At 46.1% G+C, this 15,396-nt stretch overlaps 7 pseudogenes; all 7 read right to left on the reverse strand.

Moving 5' to 3' along the window:
- Positions 1–1,395: 1,395 nt before the first annotated feature.
- Positions 1,396–1,659, reverse strand: LOC130287309 (U2 spliceosomal RNA; annotated as a pseudogene).
- A 1,464-nt stretch (positions 1,660–3,123) lies between these two features.
- On the reverse strand, positions 3,124–3,387 carry LOC130287310 (U2 spliceosomal RNA; annotated as a pseudogene).
- Positions 3,388–4,861: 1,474 nt separating this feature from the next.
- On the reverse strand, positions 4,862–5,125 carry LOC130287311 (U2 spliceosomal RNA; annotated as a pseudogene).
- A 1,480-nt stretch (positions 5,126–6,605) lies between these two features.
- LOC130287313 (U2 spliceosomal RNA) lies at positions 6,606–6,869 on the reverse strand (annotated as a pseudogene).
- Positions 6,870–11,128: 4,259 nt separating this feature from the next.
- LOC130287314 (U2 spliceosomal RNA) lies at positions 11,129–11,392 on the reverse strand (annotated as a pseudogene).
- A 1,478-nt stretch (positions 11,393–12,870) lies between these two features.
- Positions 12,871–13,134, reverse strand: LOC130287315 (U2 spliceosomal RNA; annotated as a pseudogene).
- A 1,466-nt stretch (positions 13,135–14,600) lies between these two features.
- LOC130287316 (U2 spliceosomal RNA) lies at positions 14,601–14,864 on the reverse strand (annotated as a pseudogene).
- Positions 14,865–15,396: the final 532 nt, after the last annotated feature.

Genomic DNA, 15,396 nt, shown 5'->3' on the forward strand with positions numbered 1-15,396 from the left:
AGGAAGGCTGGCAGCCAACCAGCCTCCCATACACTTTCTGGGTGGGTGGCAGTCAGCCACCCATACATACATACATACAGCACAGGCTAAACCCACATCATCACTTAAAAAAAGGACAGGCGACCATTGCACTCTGATGGAGCATTTAGCAATGCAATCCATAGCCTGGCTTTTGCCTGAACCCCCATCACTCCTCCTCTTGCATATAAGACAATATTTCAGATCTGCATATGAAAACAACACGCCTACCTTTGTTGCACATAGCTGCCTGCCTGTCTCTAGTTACCCCACTGGCTGTAGCTGCGTCCCTTCCGACATGGAATAACACCAACTGTAACGATAAACTGAAAATTAACAGTATAAACCTGCATCATTTTGGACTCTGGTATTTGCTGAATCCGGGTGACCTGACAATCGATGGTGGTGCCGCTGGTGATTCTGGCCTTCTTGGAATCTGTTGGGCCTATGTGTTAGCTCACACATCACTTGGGTATCCATGGTAACTACCACAACATGGTCATCTGCAGTTTACATCTAGCCCGTGGCATTGAATGGCATTTTAAAAGTGCTAAGGGTCCTGGTGCAATAATCCTCCCATGAGGATCAGCCTCAACGGCTTTGTAGATTGCACTCATGTCAGCAACTCCATATACATTTTTTTTTCTTCATGCTTCTTTCTTCATCCTTTTTTCTTTCTGTCATTCAGACTTTCATTCATTCGATCTCTCTCACTCACTTGCTTTAACTCATTTGTTCTCACTCACTCACTCACTCACTCATTCACTCTCACTCACTCTCACTCTCTCACTCACTCGCTCACTAAGTCAGTCTCTCTCTCTCTCTCTCTTTTTCTTTTTATATATATTTTTTTCCGTCTTCTTCTTCTTCTTCTTCTTCTTCTTCAGACCCTGTCATAGCACTAATGCCTTTCCAATACCACCAGCAGATGGAGACACTCCATTGCAACATTGGTTGTGAGCAGCAGTTTCTAAAAACAAATGCCTCATGGCGGATTTCCCATCCATCAATGGATGGTAAATTTTGTTTTTATCATTCACTGACCACAGAAACCAATGCATGGTCAAGCAACAGCAATGACACACCCTTGTGTATAGGCATGAGACCCTCATGTCATTTAACAGGATTCAGCACCACCCACAAGACAGCTACCTGTCATGTCATGTCAAACCTGCACAGGTGTGCTAGATTATTATTATTTAGTTTTATTTTATTTTTTTACACCAATCAGTGTGCAAACATGGTCATTAAAACGCTAAATGAATAGACGTTCATAAACCAGTCAGTGCAACTCATCATTTTGGTCTCCAATTCTCAAACTCAAATTCTCACCCACGGAGGATTAAATGAGAATCTTTCTTGTTTAACACTGGAATGGGGTGGTGCACTGTTCACTACCCGAAGATACTGCCACATCGGGTCAATGCATAGGGCGACAGAAGCAAGCTTCCAAATCAGCTCCCTTTCTCAAAAATCCATTTAATTTATGGTCCCCAGATAGGGAACGTATGTATCAGTATGTGCTCACAAGTCACCCAAGTGCAAGTATTCACACAAAAAAAAACGTGCCTCAGGATGCGATCTGTCGCAAGATCCTTTCTTTTTTTACACTTGATCTAAGCCAAAAGGCCTAGAGGGGATAACCGGGAAAGGGGTGGACCCAACCATGTCCCCTTCATGAGCACTCACATTACTCATAGGAATGGAAGGAAGGCTGGCAGCCAACCAGCCTCCCATACACTTTCTGGGTGGGTGGCAGTCAGCCACCCATACATACATACAGCACAGGCTAAACCCACATCATCACTTAAAAAAAGGACAGGCGACCATTGCACTCTGATGGAGCATTTAGCAATGCAATCCATAGCCTGGCTTTTGCCTGAACCCCCATCACTCCTCCTCTTGCATATAAGACAATATTTCAGATCTGCATATGAAAACAACACGCCTACCTTTGTTGCACATAGCTGCCTGCCTGTCTCTAGTTACCCCACTGGCTGTAGCTGCGTCCCTTCCGACATGGAATAACACCAACTGTAACGATAAACTGAAAATTAACAGTATAAACCTGCATCATTTTGGACTCTGGTATTTGCTGAATCCGGGTGACCTGACAATCGATGGTGGTGCCGCTGGTGATTCTGGCCTTCTTGGAATCTGTTGGGCCTATGTGTTAGCTCACACATCACTTGGGTATCCATGGTAACTACCACAACATGGTCATCTGCAGTTTACATCTAGCCCGTGGCATTGAATGGCATTTTAAAAGTGCTAAGGGTCCTGGTGCAATAATCCTCCCATGAGGATCAGCCTCAACGGCTTTGTAGATTGCACTCATGTCAGCAACTCCATATACATTTTTTTTTCTTCATGCTTCTTTCTTCATCCTTTTTTCTTTCTGTCATTCAGACTTTCATTCATTCGATCTCTCTCACTCACTTGCTTTAACTCATTTGTTCTCACTCACTCACTCACTCACTCAATCACTCACTCACTCATTCACTCTCACTCACTCTCACTCTCTCACTCACTCGCTCACTAAGTCAGTCTCTCTCTCTCTCTCTCTTTTTCTTTTTATATATATTTTTTTCCGTCTTCTTCTTCTTCTTCTTCAGACCCTGTCATAGCACTAATGCCTTTCCAATACCACCAGCAGATGGAGACACTCCATTGCAACATTGGTTGTGAGCAGCAGTTTCTAAAAACAAATGCCTCATGGCGGATTTCCCATCCATCAATGGATGGTAAATTTTGTTTTTATCATTCACTGACCACAGAAACCAATGCATGGTCAAGCAACAGCAATGACACACCCTTGTGTATAGGCATGAGACCCTCATGTCATTTAACAGGATTCAGCACCACCCACAAGACAGCTACCTGTCATGTCATGTCAAACCTGCACAGGTGTGCTAGATTATTATTATTTAGTTTTATTTTATTTTTTTACACCAATCAGTGTGCAAACATGGTCATTAAAACGCTAAATGAATAGACGTTCATAAACCAGTCAGTGCAACTCATCATTTTGGTCTCCAATTCTCAAACTCAAATTCTCACCCACGGAGGATTAAATGAGAATCTTTCTTGTTTAACACTGGAATGGGGTGGTGCACTGTTCACTACCCGAAGATACTGCCACATCGGGTCAATGCATAGGGCGACAGAAGCAAGCTTCCAAATCAGCTCCCTTTCTCAAAAATCCATTTAATTTATGGTCCCCAGATAGGGAACGTATGTATCAGTATGTGCTCACAAGTCACCCAAGTGCAAGTATTCACACAAAAAAAAACGTGCCTCAGGATGCGATCTGTCGCAAGATCCTTTCTTTTTTTACACTTGATCTAAGCCAAAAGGCCTAGAGGGGATAACCGGGAAAGGGGTGGACCCAACCATGTCCCCTTCATGAGCACTCACATTACTCATAGGAATGGAAGGAAGGCTGGCAGCCAACCAGCCTCCCATACACTTTCTGGGTGGGTGGCAGTCAGCCACCCATACATACATACAGCACAGGCTAAACCCACATCATCACTTAAAAAAAGGACAGGCGACCATTGCACTCTGATGGAGCATTTAGCAATGCAATCCATAGCCTGGCTTTTGCCTGAACCCCCATCACTCCTCCTCTTGCATATAAGACAATATTTCAGATCTGCATATGAAAACAACACGCCTACCTTTGTTGCACATAGCTGCCTGCCTGTCTCTAGTTACCCCACTGGCTGTAGCTGCGTCCCTTCCGACATGGAATAACACCAACTGTAACGATAAACTGAAAATTAACAGTATAAACCTGCATCATTTTGGACTCTGGTATTTGCTGAATCCGGGTGACCTGACAATCGATGGTGGTGCCGCTGGTGATTCTGGCCTTCTTGGAATCTGTTGGGCCTATGTGTTAGCTCACACATCACTTGGGTATCCATGGTAACTACCACAACATGGTCATCTGCAGTTTACATCTAGCCCGTGGCATTGAATGGCATTTTAAAAGTGCTAAGGGTCCTGGTGCAATAATCCTCCCATGAGGATCAGCCTCAACGGCTTTGTAGATTGCACTCATGTCAGCAACTCCATATACATTTTTTTTTCTTCATGCTTCTTTCTTCATCCTTTTTTCTTTCTGTCATTCAGACTTTCATTCATTCGATCTCTCTCACTCACTTGCTTTAACTCATTTGTTCTCACTCACTCACTCAATCACTCACTCACTCATTCACTCTCACTCACTCTCACTCTCTCACTCACTCGCTCACTAAGTCAGTCTCTCTCTCTCTCTCTCTTTTTCTTTTTATATATATTTTTTTCCGTCTTCTTCTTCTTCTTCTTCTTCTTCTTCTTCTTCTTCAGACCCTGTCATAGCACTAATGCCTTTCCAATACCACCAGCAGATGGAGACACTCCATTGCAACATTGGTTGTGAGCAGCAGTTTCTAAAAACAAATGCCTCATGGCGGATTTCCCATCCATCAATGGATGGTAAATTTTGTTTTTATCATTCACTGACCACAGAAACCAATGCATGGTCAAGCAACAGCAATGACACACCCTTGTGTATAGGCATGAGACCCTCATGTCATTTAACAGGATTCAGCACCACCCACAAGACAGCTACCTGTCATGTCATGTCAAACCTGCACAGGTGTGCTAGATTATTATTATTTAGTTTTATTTTATTTTTTTACACCAATCAGTGTGCAAACATGGTCATTAAAACGCTAAATGAATAGACGTTCATAAACCAGTCAGTGCAACTCATCATTTTGGTCTCCAATTCTCAAACTCAAATTCTCACCCACGGAGGATTAAATGAGAATCTTTCTTGTTTAACACTGGAATGGGGTGGTGCACTGTTCACTACCCGAAGATACTGCCACATCGGGTCAATGCATAGGGCGACAGAAGCAAGCTTCCAAATCAGCTCCCTTTCTCAAAAATCCATTTAATTTATGGTCCCCAGATAGGGAACGTATGTATCAGTATGTGCTCACAAGTCACCCAAGTGCAAGTATTCACACAAAAAAAAACGTGCCTCAGGATGCGATCTGTCGCAAGATCCTTTCTTTTTTTACACTTGATCTAAGCCAAAAGGCCTAGAGGGGATAACCGGGAAAGGGGTGGACCCAACCATGTCCCCTTCATGAGCACTCACATTACTCATAGGAATGGAAGGAAGGCTGGCAGCCAACCAGCCTCCCATACACTTTCTGGGTGGGTGGCAGTCAGCCACCCATACATACATACAGCACAGGCTAAACCCACATCATCACTTAAAAAAAGGACAGGCGACCATTGCACTCTGATGGAGCATTTAGCAATGCAATCCATAGCCTGGCTTTTGCCTGAACCCCCATCACTCCTCCTCTTGCATATAAGACAATATTTCAGATCTGCATATGAAAACAACACGCCTACCTTTGTTGCACATAGCTGCCTGCCTGTCTCTAGTTACCCCACTGGCTGTAGCTGCGTCCCTTCCGACATGGAATAACACCAACTGTAACGATAAACTGAAAATTAACAGTATAAACCTGCATCATTTTGGACTCTGGTATTTGCTGAATCCGGGTGACCTGACAATCGATGGTGGTGCCGCTGGTGATTCTGGCCTTCTTGGAATCTGTTGGGCCTATGTGTTAGCTCACACATCACTTGGGTATCCATGGTAACTACCACAACATGGTCATCTGCAGTTTACATCTAGCCCGTGGCATTGAATGGCATTTTAAAAGTGCTAAGGGTCCTGGTGCAATAATCCTCCCATGAGGATCAGCCTCAACGGCTTTGTAGATTGCACTCATGTCAGCAACTCCATATACATTTTTTTTTCTTCATGCTTCTTTCTTCATCCTTTTTTCTTTCTGTCATTCAGACTTTCATTCATTCGATCTCTCTCACTCACTTGCTTTAACTCATTTGTTCTCACTCACTCACTCAATCACTCACTCACTCATTCACTCTCACTCACTCTCACTCTCTCACTCACTCGCTCACTAAGTCAGTCTCTCTCTCTCTCTCTCTTTTTCTTTTTATATATATTTTTTTCCGTCTTCTTCTTCTTCTTCTTCTTCTTCTTCTTCTTCTTCTTCTTCAGACCCTGTCATAGCACTAATGCCTTTCCAATACCACCAGCAGATGGAGACACTCCATTGCAACATTGGTTGTGAGCAGCAGTTTCTAAAAACAAATGCCTCATGGCGGATTTCCCATCCATCAATGGATGGTAAATTTTGTTTTTATCATTCACTGACCACAGAAACCAATGCATGGTCAAGCAACAGCAATGACACACCCTTGTGTATAGGCATGAGACCCTCATGTCATTTAACAGGATTCAGCACCACCCACAAGACAGCTACCTGTCATGTCATGTCAAACCTGCACAGGTGTGCTAGATTATTATTATTTAGTTTTATTTTATTTTTTTACACCAATCAGTGTGCAAACATGGTCATTAAAACGCTAAATGAATAGACGTTCATAAACCAGTCAGTGCAACTCATCATTTTGGTCTCCAATTCTCAAACTCAAATTCTCACCCACGGAGGATTAAATGAGAATCTTTCTTGTTTAACACTGGAATGGGGTGGTGCACTGTTCACTACCCGAAGATACTGCCACATCGGGTCAATGCATAGGGCGACAGAAGCAAGCTTCCAAATCAGCTCCCTTTCTCAAAAATCCATTTAATTTATGGTCCCCAGATAGGGAACGTATGTATCAGTATGTGCTCACAAGTCACCCAAGTGCAAGTATTCACACAAAAAAAAACGTGCCTCAGGATGCGATCTGTCGCAAGATCCTTTCTTTTTTTACACTTGATCTAAGCCAAAAGGCCTAGAGGGGATAACCGGGAAAGGGGTGGACCCAACCATGTCCCCTTCATGAGCACTCACATTACTCATAGGAATGGAAGGAAGGCTGGCAGCCAACCAGCCTCCCATACACTTTCTGGGTGGGTGGCAGTCAGCCACCCATACATACATACAGCACAGGCTAAACCCACATCATCACTTAAAAAAAGGACAGGCGACCATTGCACTCTGATGGAGCATTTAGCAATGCAATCCATAGCCTGGCTTTTGCCTGAACCCCCATCACTCCTCCTCTTGCATATAAGACAATATTTCAGATCTGCATATGAAAACAACACGCCTACCTTTGTTGCACATAGCTGCCTGCCTGTCTCTAGTTACCCCACTGGCTGTAGCTGCGTCCCTTCCGACATGGAATAACACCAACTGTAACGATAAACTGAAAATTAACAGTATAAACCTGCATCATTTTGGACTCTGGTATTTGCTGAATCCGGGTGACCTGACAATCGATGGTGGTGCCGCTGGTGATTCTGGCCTTCTTGGAATCTGTTGGGCCTATGTGTTAGCTCACACATCACTTGGGTATCCATGGTAACTACCACAACATGGTCATCTGCAGTTTACATCTAGCCCGTGGCATTGAATGGCATTTTAAAAGTGCTAAGGGTCCTGGTGCAATAATCCTCCCATGAGGATCAGCCTCAACGGCTTTGTAGATTGCACTCATGTCAGCAACTCCATATACATTTTTTTTTCTTCATGCTTCTTTCTTCATCCTTTTTTCTTTCTGTCATTCAGACTTTCATTCATTCGATCTCTCTCACTCACTTGCTTTAACTCATTTGTTCTCACTCACTCACTCACTCACTCAATCACTCACTCACTCATTCACTCTCACTCACTCTCACTCTCTCACTCACTCGCTCACTAAGTCAGTCTCTCTCTCTCTCTCTCTCTTTTTCTTTTTATATATATTTTTTTCCGTCTTCTTCTTCTTCTTCTTCTTCTTCTTCTTCTTCTTCTTCAGACCGTCATAGCACTAATGCCTTTCCAATACCACCAGCAGATGGAGACACTCCATTGCAACATTGGTTGTGAGCAGCAGTTTCTAAAAACAAATGCCTCATGGCGGATTTCCCATCCATCAATGGATGGTAAATTTTGTTTTTATCATTCACTGACCACAGAAACCAATGCATGGTCAAGCAACAGCAATGACACACCCTTGTGTATAGGCATGAGACCCTCATGTCATTTAACAGGATTCAGCACCACCCACAAGACAGCTACCTGTCATGTCATGTCAAACCTGCACAGGTGTGCTAGATTATTATTATTTAGTTTTATTTTATTTTTTTACACCAATCAGTGTGCAAACATGGTCATTAAAACGCTAAATGAATAGACGTTCATAAACCAGTCAGTGCAACTCATCATTTTGGTCTCCAATTCTCAAACTCAAATTCTCACCCACGGAGGATTAAATGAGTGTTACGCCGAGCGCTCCGGGTCCCCGTTCCTCCCCGGAGCGCTCGCCTCATCCTTGTTGCTGCAGCGCCCCGGTCAGATCCACTGACCGGGTGCGCTGCGGTTCCGCCTCAGCCGGGATGCGATTCGCGATGCGGGTGGCGCCCGCTCGCGATGCGCACCCCGGTCCCCGTACCTGACTCGCTCTCTGTCGGTCCTGTCCCGGCGCGCGCGGCCCCGCTCCCTAGGGCGCGCGCGCGCCGGGTCTCTGCGATTTATAGGGCCAGTGCACCTATGATGGTGCCTGGCCCAATCTCCCAATTACCAATTAGTGTGATCACCTGTGCACTTCCCTATATCACCTCACTTCCCCTGCACTCCCTGGCCGGATCTTGTTGCCTTAGTGCCAGTGAAAGCGTTCTTGTGTGTTTATACCCTGTGTACCAGTACCTTTGCTATCTCCCTTGACTACGAACCTTGCCGCCTGCCCCCGACCTTCTGCTACGTCCGACCTTGCTACTGCCTACTCCCCTGTACCTCGCCTATCTTCAGCATCTTCAGCAGCCAGAGAGGTGAGCCGTTGCTAGTGGATACGACCTGGTCACTACCGCCGCAGCAAGACCATCCCGCTTTGCGGCGGGCTCTGGTGAAAACCTGTAGTGGCTTAGAACCGGTCCACTAGCGCGGTCCTCGCCATCCCTCTCTGGCACAGAGGATCCACTACCTGCCAGCCGGCATCGTGACAGTAGATCCGGCCATGGATCCCGCTGAAGTTCCTCTGCCAGTAGTCGCTGACCTCACCACGGTGGCCGCCCAGCAAGCCCGACAGATCGCCCTTCTAACCCGTCAGCTGTCGGAAATGTCCACCATTTCGCACCAACTTCAGTCGCAACTTCTCCAGCAATCTTCTCCTCCGCCAGCTCCTGCACCTCCTCCGCAGCGAGTGGCCACTCCTAGCCTCCGCCTGTCCTTGCCGGACAAATTTAATGGGGACTCTAAGTATTGCCGTGGCTTTCTTTCGCAATGTTCCCAGCACTTGGAGATGATGTCGGACCAGTTTCCTACTGAAAGGTCTAAGGTGGCTTTCGTGTTCTGCCTTCTGTCTGGAAAAGCCCTGTCATGGGCCGCACCGCTCTGGGACCGCAATGACCCCGTCACTGCCTCTGTACACTCCTTCTTCTCGGAAATTCGAAGTGTCTTTGAGGAACCTGCCCGAGCTTCTTCAGCCGAGATTGCCCTGCTGAACCTGGCCCAGGGTGTTTCTTCCGTTGGCGAGTACGCCATTCAGTTCCGTGCTCTTGCTTACGAGTTGTCCTGGAATAGTGAGATTCTCTGCGCGACCTTTAAAAAAGGCCTATCCAGCAACATTAAAGATGTTCTGGCCGCACGAGAGACTCCTGCTGACCTACATGAACTCATTCATCTAGCCACTCGCATTGACATGCGTTCTTCCGGATGGCGTCTGGAGCTCCGCCTGGATATGGACTTTGTTCGCACGAAGCGTTTTTTCTCTCCGGCTCCTCTCTCCTCTGGTCCTCTGCAATCTGTTCCTGTGCTTCCCGCCGCGGAGGCTATGCAAGTTGACCGGTCTTGCTTGACACCTCAAGAGAGGACACGACGCCGCATGGAGAATCTTTGCCTGTATTATGCCGGTACCGAACACTTCCTGAAGGATTGTCCTATCCGTCCTCCCCGCCTGGAAAGACGTACGCTGACTCCGCACAAAGGTGACACAGTTCTTGATGTCAACTCTGCTTCTCCACGCCTTACTGTGCCTGTGCGGATATCTGCCTCTACCTTCTCCTTCTCTACCATGCTCTTCTTGGATTCCGGATCTGCAGGAAAATTTTTTTTGGCCTCTCTCATCAACAGGTTCTACGTTCCTGTGACCAGTCTCGCCAGACCCCTCTACATCTATTGTTTTTACAATAAAAGATTGGACTGTCTCGTACGTTTCCACACAGAACCCCTCCTAATTTGCATCGGACCTCATCACGGAAAAATTGAGTTTTTTTTCCTCCAGTTCTTTGGCCCCAAGAAGAGGGGGAGACCCAAGGGGGGGGGGTACTGTTACGCCGAGCGCTCCGGGTCCCCGTTCCTCCCCGGAGCGCTCGCCTCATCCTTGTTGCTGCAGCGCCCCGGTCAGATCCACTGACCGGGTGCGCTGCGGTTCCGCCTCAGCCGGGATGCGATTCGCGATGCGGGTGGCGCCCGCTCGCGATGCGCACCCCGGTCCCCGTACCTGACTCGCTCTCTGTCGGTCCTGTCCCGGCGCGCGCGGCCCCGCTCCCTAGGGCGCGCGCGCGCCGGGTCTCTGCGATTTATAGGGCCAGTGCACCTATGATGGTGCCTGGCCCAATCTCCCAATTACCAATTAGTGTGATCACCTGTGCACTTCCCTATATCACCTCACTTCCCCTGCACTCCCTGGCCGGATCTTGTTGCCTTAGTGCCAGTGAAAGCGTTCTTGTGTGTTTATACCCTGTGTACCAGTACCTTTGCTATCTCCCTTGACTACGAACCTTGCCGCCTGCCCCCGACCTTCTGCTACGTCCGACCTTGCTACTGCCTACTCCCCTGTACCTCGCCTATCTTCAGCATCTTCAGCAGCCAGAGAGGTGAGCCGTTGCTAGTGGATACGACCTGGTCACTACCGCCGCAGCAAGACCATCCCGCTTTGCGGCGGGCTCTGGTGAAAACCTGTAGTGGCTTAGAACCGGTCCACTAGCGCGGTCCTCGCCATCCCTCTCTGGCACAGAGGATCCACTACCTGCCAGCCGGCATCGTGACAATGAGAATCTTTCTTGTTTAACACTGGAATGGGGTGGTGCACTGTTCACTACCCGAAGATACTGCCACATCGGGTCAATGCATAGGGCGACAGAAGCAAGCTTCCAAATCAGCTCCCTTTCTCAAAAATCCATTTAATTTATGGTCCCCAGATAGGGAACGTATGTATCAGTATGTGCTCACAAGTCACCCAAGTGCAAGTATTCACACAAAAAAAAACGTGCCTCAGGATGCGATCTGTCGCAAGATCCTTTCTTTTTTTACACTTGATCTAAGCCAAAAGGCCTAGAGGGGATAACCGGGAAAGGGGTGGACCCAACCATGTCCCCTTCATGAGCACTCACATTACTCATAGGAATGGAAGGAAGGCTGGCAGCCAACCAGCCTCCCATACACTTTCTGGGTGGGTGGCAGTCAGCCACCCATACATACATACAGCACAGGCTAAACCCACATCATCACTTAAAAAAAGGACAGGCGACCATTGCACTCTGATGGAGCATTTAGCAATGCAATCCATAGCCTGGCTTTTGCCTGAACCCCCATCACTCCTCCTCTTGCATATAAGACAATATTTCAGATCTGCATATGAAAACAACACGCCTACCTTTGTTGCACATAGCTGCCTGCCTGTCTCTAGTTACCCCACTGGCTGTAGCTGCGTCCCTTCCGACATGGAATAACACCAACTGTAACGATAAACTGAAAATTAACAGTATAAACCTGCATCATTTTGGACTCTGGTATTTGCTGAATCCGGGTGACCTGACAATCGATGGTGGTGCCGCTGGTGATTCTGGCCTTCTTGGAATCTGTTGGGCCTATGTGTTAGCTCACACATCACTTGGGTATCCATGGTAACTACCACAACATGGTCATCTGCAGTTTACATCTAGCCCGTGGCATTGAATGGCATTTTAAAAGTGCTAAGGGTCCTGGTGCAATAATCCTCCCATGAGGATCAGCCTCAACGGCTTTGTAGATTGCACTCATGTCAGCAACTCCATATACATTTTTTTTTCTTCATGCTTCTTTCTTCATCCTTTTTTCTTTCTGTCATTCAGACTTTCATTCATTCGATCTCTCTCACTCACTTGCTTTAACTCATTTGTTCTCACTCACTCACTCACTCAATCACTCACTCACTCATTCACTCTCACTCACTCTCACTCTCTCACTCACTCGCTCACTAAGTCAGTCTCTCTCTCTCTCTCTCTTTTTCTTTTTATATATATTTTTTTCCGTCTTCTTCTTCTTCTTCTTCTTCTTCTTCTTCTTCTTCAGACCCTGTCATAGCACTAATGCCTTTCCAATACCACCAGCAGATGGAGACACTCCATTGCAACATTGGTTGTGAGCAGCAGTTTCTAAAAACAAATGCCTCATGGCGGATTTCCCATCCATCAATGGATGGTAAATTTTGTTTTTATCATTCACTGACCACAGAAACCAATGCATGGTCAAGCAACAGCAATGACACACCCTTGTGTATAGGCATGAGACCCTCATGTCATTTAACAGGATTCAGCACCACCCACAAGACAGCTACCTGTCATGTCATGTCAAACCTGCACAGGTGTGCTAGATTATTATTATTTAGTTTTATTTTATTTTTTTACACCAATCAGTGTGCAAACATGGTCATTAAAACGCTAAATGAATAGACGTTCATAAACCAGTCAGTGCAACTCATCATTTTGGTCTCCAATTCTCAAACTCAAATTCTCACCCACGGAGGATTAAATGAGAATCTTTCTTGTTTAACACTGGAATGGGGTGGTGCACTGTTCACTACCCGAAGATACTGCCACATCGGGTCAATGCATAGGGCGACAGAAGCAAGCTTCCAAATCAGCTCCCTTTCTCAAAAATCCATTTAATTTATGGTCCCCAGATAGGGAACGTATGTATCAGTATGTGCTCACAAGTCACCCAAGTGCAAGTATTCACACAAAAAAAAACGTGCCTCAGGATGCGATCTGTCGCAAGATCCTTTCTTTTTTTACACTTGATCTAAGCCAAAAGGCCTAGAGGGGATAACCGGGAAAGGGGTGGACCCAACCATGTCCCCTTCATGAGCACTCACATTACTCATAGGAATGGAAGGAAGGCTGGCAGCCAACCAGCCTCCCATACACTTTCTGGGTGGGTGGCAGTCAGCCACCCATACATACATACAGCACAGGCTAAACCCACATCATCACTTAAAAAAAGGACAGGCGACCATTGCACTCTGATGGAGCATTTAGCAATGCAATCCATAGCCTGGCTTTTGCCTGAACCCCCATCACTCCTCCTCTTGCATATAAGACAATATTTCAGATCTGCATATGAAAACAACACGCCTACCTTTGTTGCACATAGCTGCCTGCCTGTCTCTAGTTACCCCACTGGCTGTAGCTGCGTCCCTTCCGACATGGAATAACACCAACTGTAACGATAAACTGAAAATTAACAGTATAAACCTGCATCATTTTGGACTCTGGTATTTGCTGAATCCGGGTGACCTGACAATCGATGGTGGTGCCGCTGGTGATTCTGGCCTTCTTGGAATCTGTTGGGCCTATGTGTTAGCTCACACATCACTTGGGTATCCATGGTAACTACCACAACATGGTCATCTGCAGTTTACATCTAGCCCGTGGCATTGAATGGCATTTTAAAAGTGCTAAGGGTCCTGGTGCAATAATCCTCCCATGAGGATCAGCCTCAACGGCTTTGTAGATTGCACTCATGTCAGCAACTCCATATACATTTTTTTTTCTTCATGCTTCTTTCTTCATCCTTTTTTCTTTCTGTCATTCAGACTTTCATTCATTCGATCTCTCTCACTCACTTGCTTTAACTCATTTGTTCTCACTCACTCACTCACTCAATCACTCACTCACTCATTCACTCTCACTCACTCTCACTCTCTCACTCACTCGCTCACTAAGTCAGTCTCTCTCTCTCTCTCTCTTTTTCTTTTTATATATATTTTTTTCCGTCTTCTTCTTCTTCTTCTTCTTCTTCAGACCCTGTCATAGCACTAATGCCTTTCCAATACCACCAGCAGATGGAGACACTCCATTGCAACATTGGTTGTGAGCAGCAGTTTCTAAAAACAAATGCCTCATGGCGGATTTCCCATCCATCAATGGATGGTAAATTTTGTTTTTATCATTCACTGACCACAGAAACCAATGCATGGTCAAGCAACAGCAATGACACACCCTTGTGTATAGGCATGAGACCCTCATGTCATTTAACAGGATTCAGCACCACCCACAAGACAGCTACCTGTCATGTCATGTCAAACCTGCACAGGTGTGCTAGATTATTATTATTTAGTTTTATTTTATTTTTTTACACCAATCAGTGTGCAAACATGGTCATTAAAACGCTAAATGAATAGACGTTCATAAACCAGTCAGTGCAACTCATCATTTTGGTCTCCAATTCTCAAACTCAAATTCTCACCCACGGAGGATTAAATGAGAATCTTTCTTGTTTAACACTGGAATGGGGTGGTGCACTGTTCACTACCCGAAGATACTGCCACATCGGGTCAATGCATAGGGCGACAGAAGCAAGCTTCCAAATCAGCTCCCTTTCTCAAAAATCCATTTAATTTATGGTCCCCAGATAGGGAACGTATGTATCAGTATGTGCTCACAAGTCACCCAAGTGCAAGTATTCACACAAAAAAAAACGTGCCTCAGGATGCGATCTGTCGCAAGATCCTTTCTTTTTTTACACTTGATCTAAGCCAAAAGGCCTAGAGGGGATAACCGGGAAAGGGGTGGACCCAACCATGTCCCCTTCATGAGCACTCACATTACTCATAGGAATGGAAGGAAGGCTGGCAGCCAACCAGCCTCCCATACACTTTCTGGGTGGGTGGCAGTCAGCCACCCATACATACATACAGCACAGGCTAAACCCACATCATCACTTAAAAAAAGGACAGGCGACCATTGCACTCTGATGGAGCATTTAGCAATGCAATCCATAGCCTGGCTTTTGCCTGAACCCCCATCACTCCTCCTCTTGCATATAAGACAATATTTCAGATCTGCATATGAAAACAACACGCCTACCTTTGTTGCACATAGCTGCCTGCCTGTCTCTAGTTACCCCACTGGCTGTAGCTGCGTCCCTTCCGACATGGAATAACACCAACTGTAACGATAAACTGAAAATTAACAGTATAAACCTGCATCATTTTGGACTCTGGTATTTGCTGAATCCGGGTGACCTGACAATCGATGGTGGTGCCGCTGGTGATTCTGGCCTTCTTGGAATCTGTTGGGCCTATGTG

This window comes from Hyla sarda, chromosome 8, assembly GCF_029499605.1.
Source record: "Hyla sarda isolate aHylSar1 chromosome 8, aHylSar1.hap1, whole genome shotgun sequence".
Classification (NCBI taxonomy): Eukaryota; Metazoa; Chordata; class Amphibia; order Anura; family Hylidae; genus Hyla; species Hyla sarda.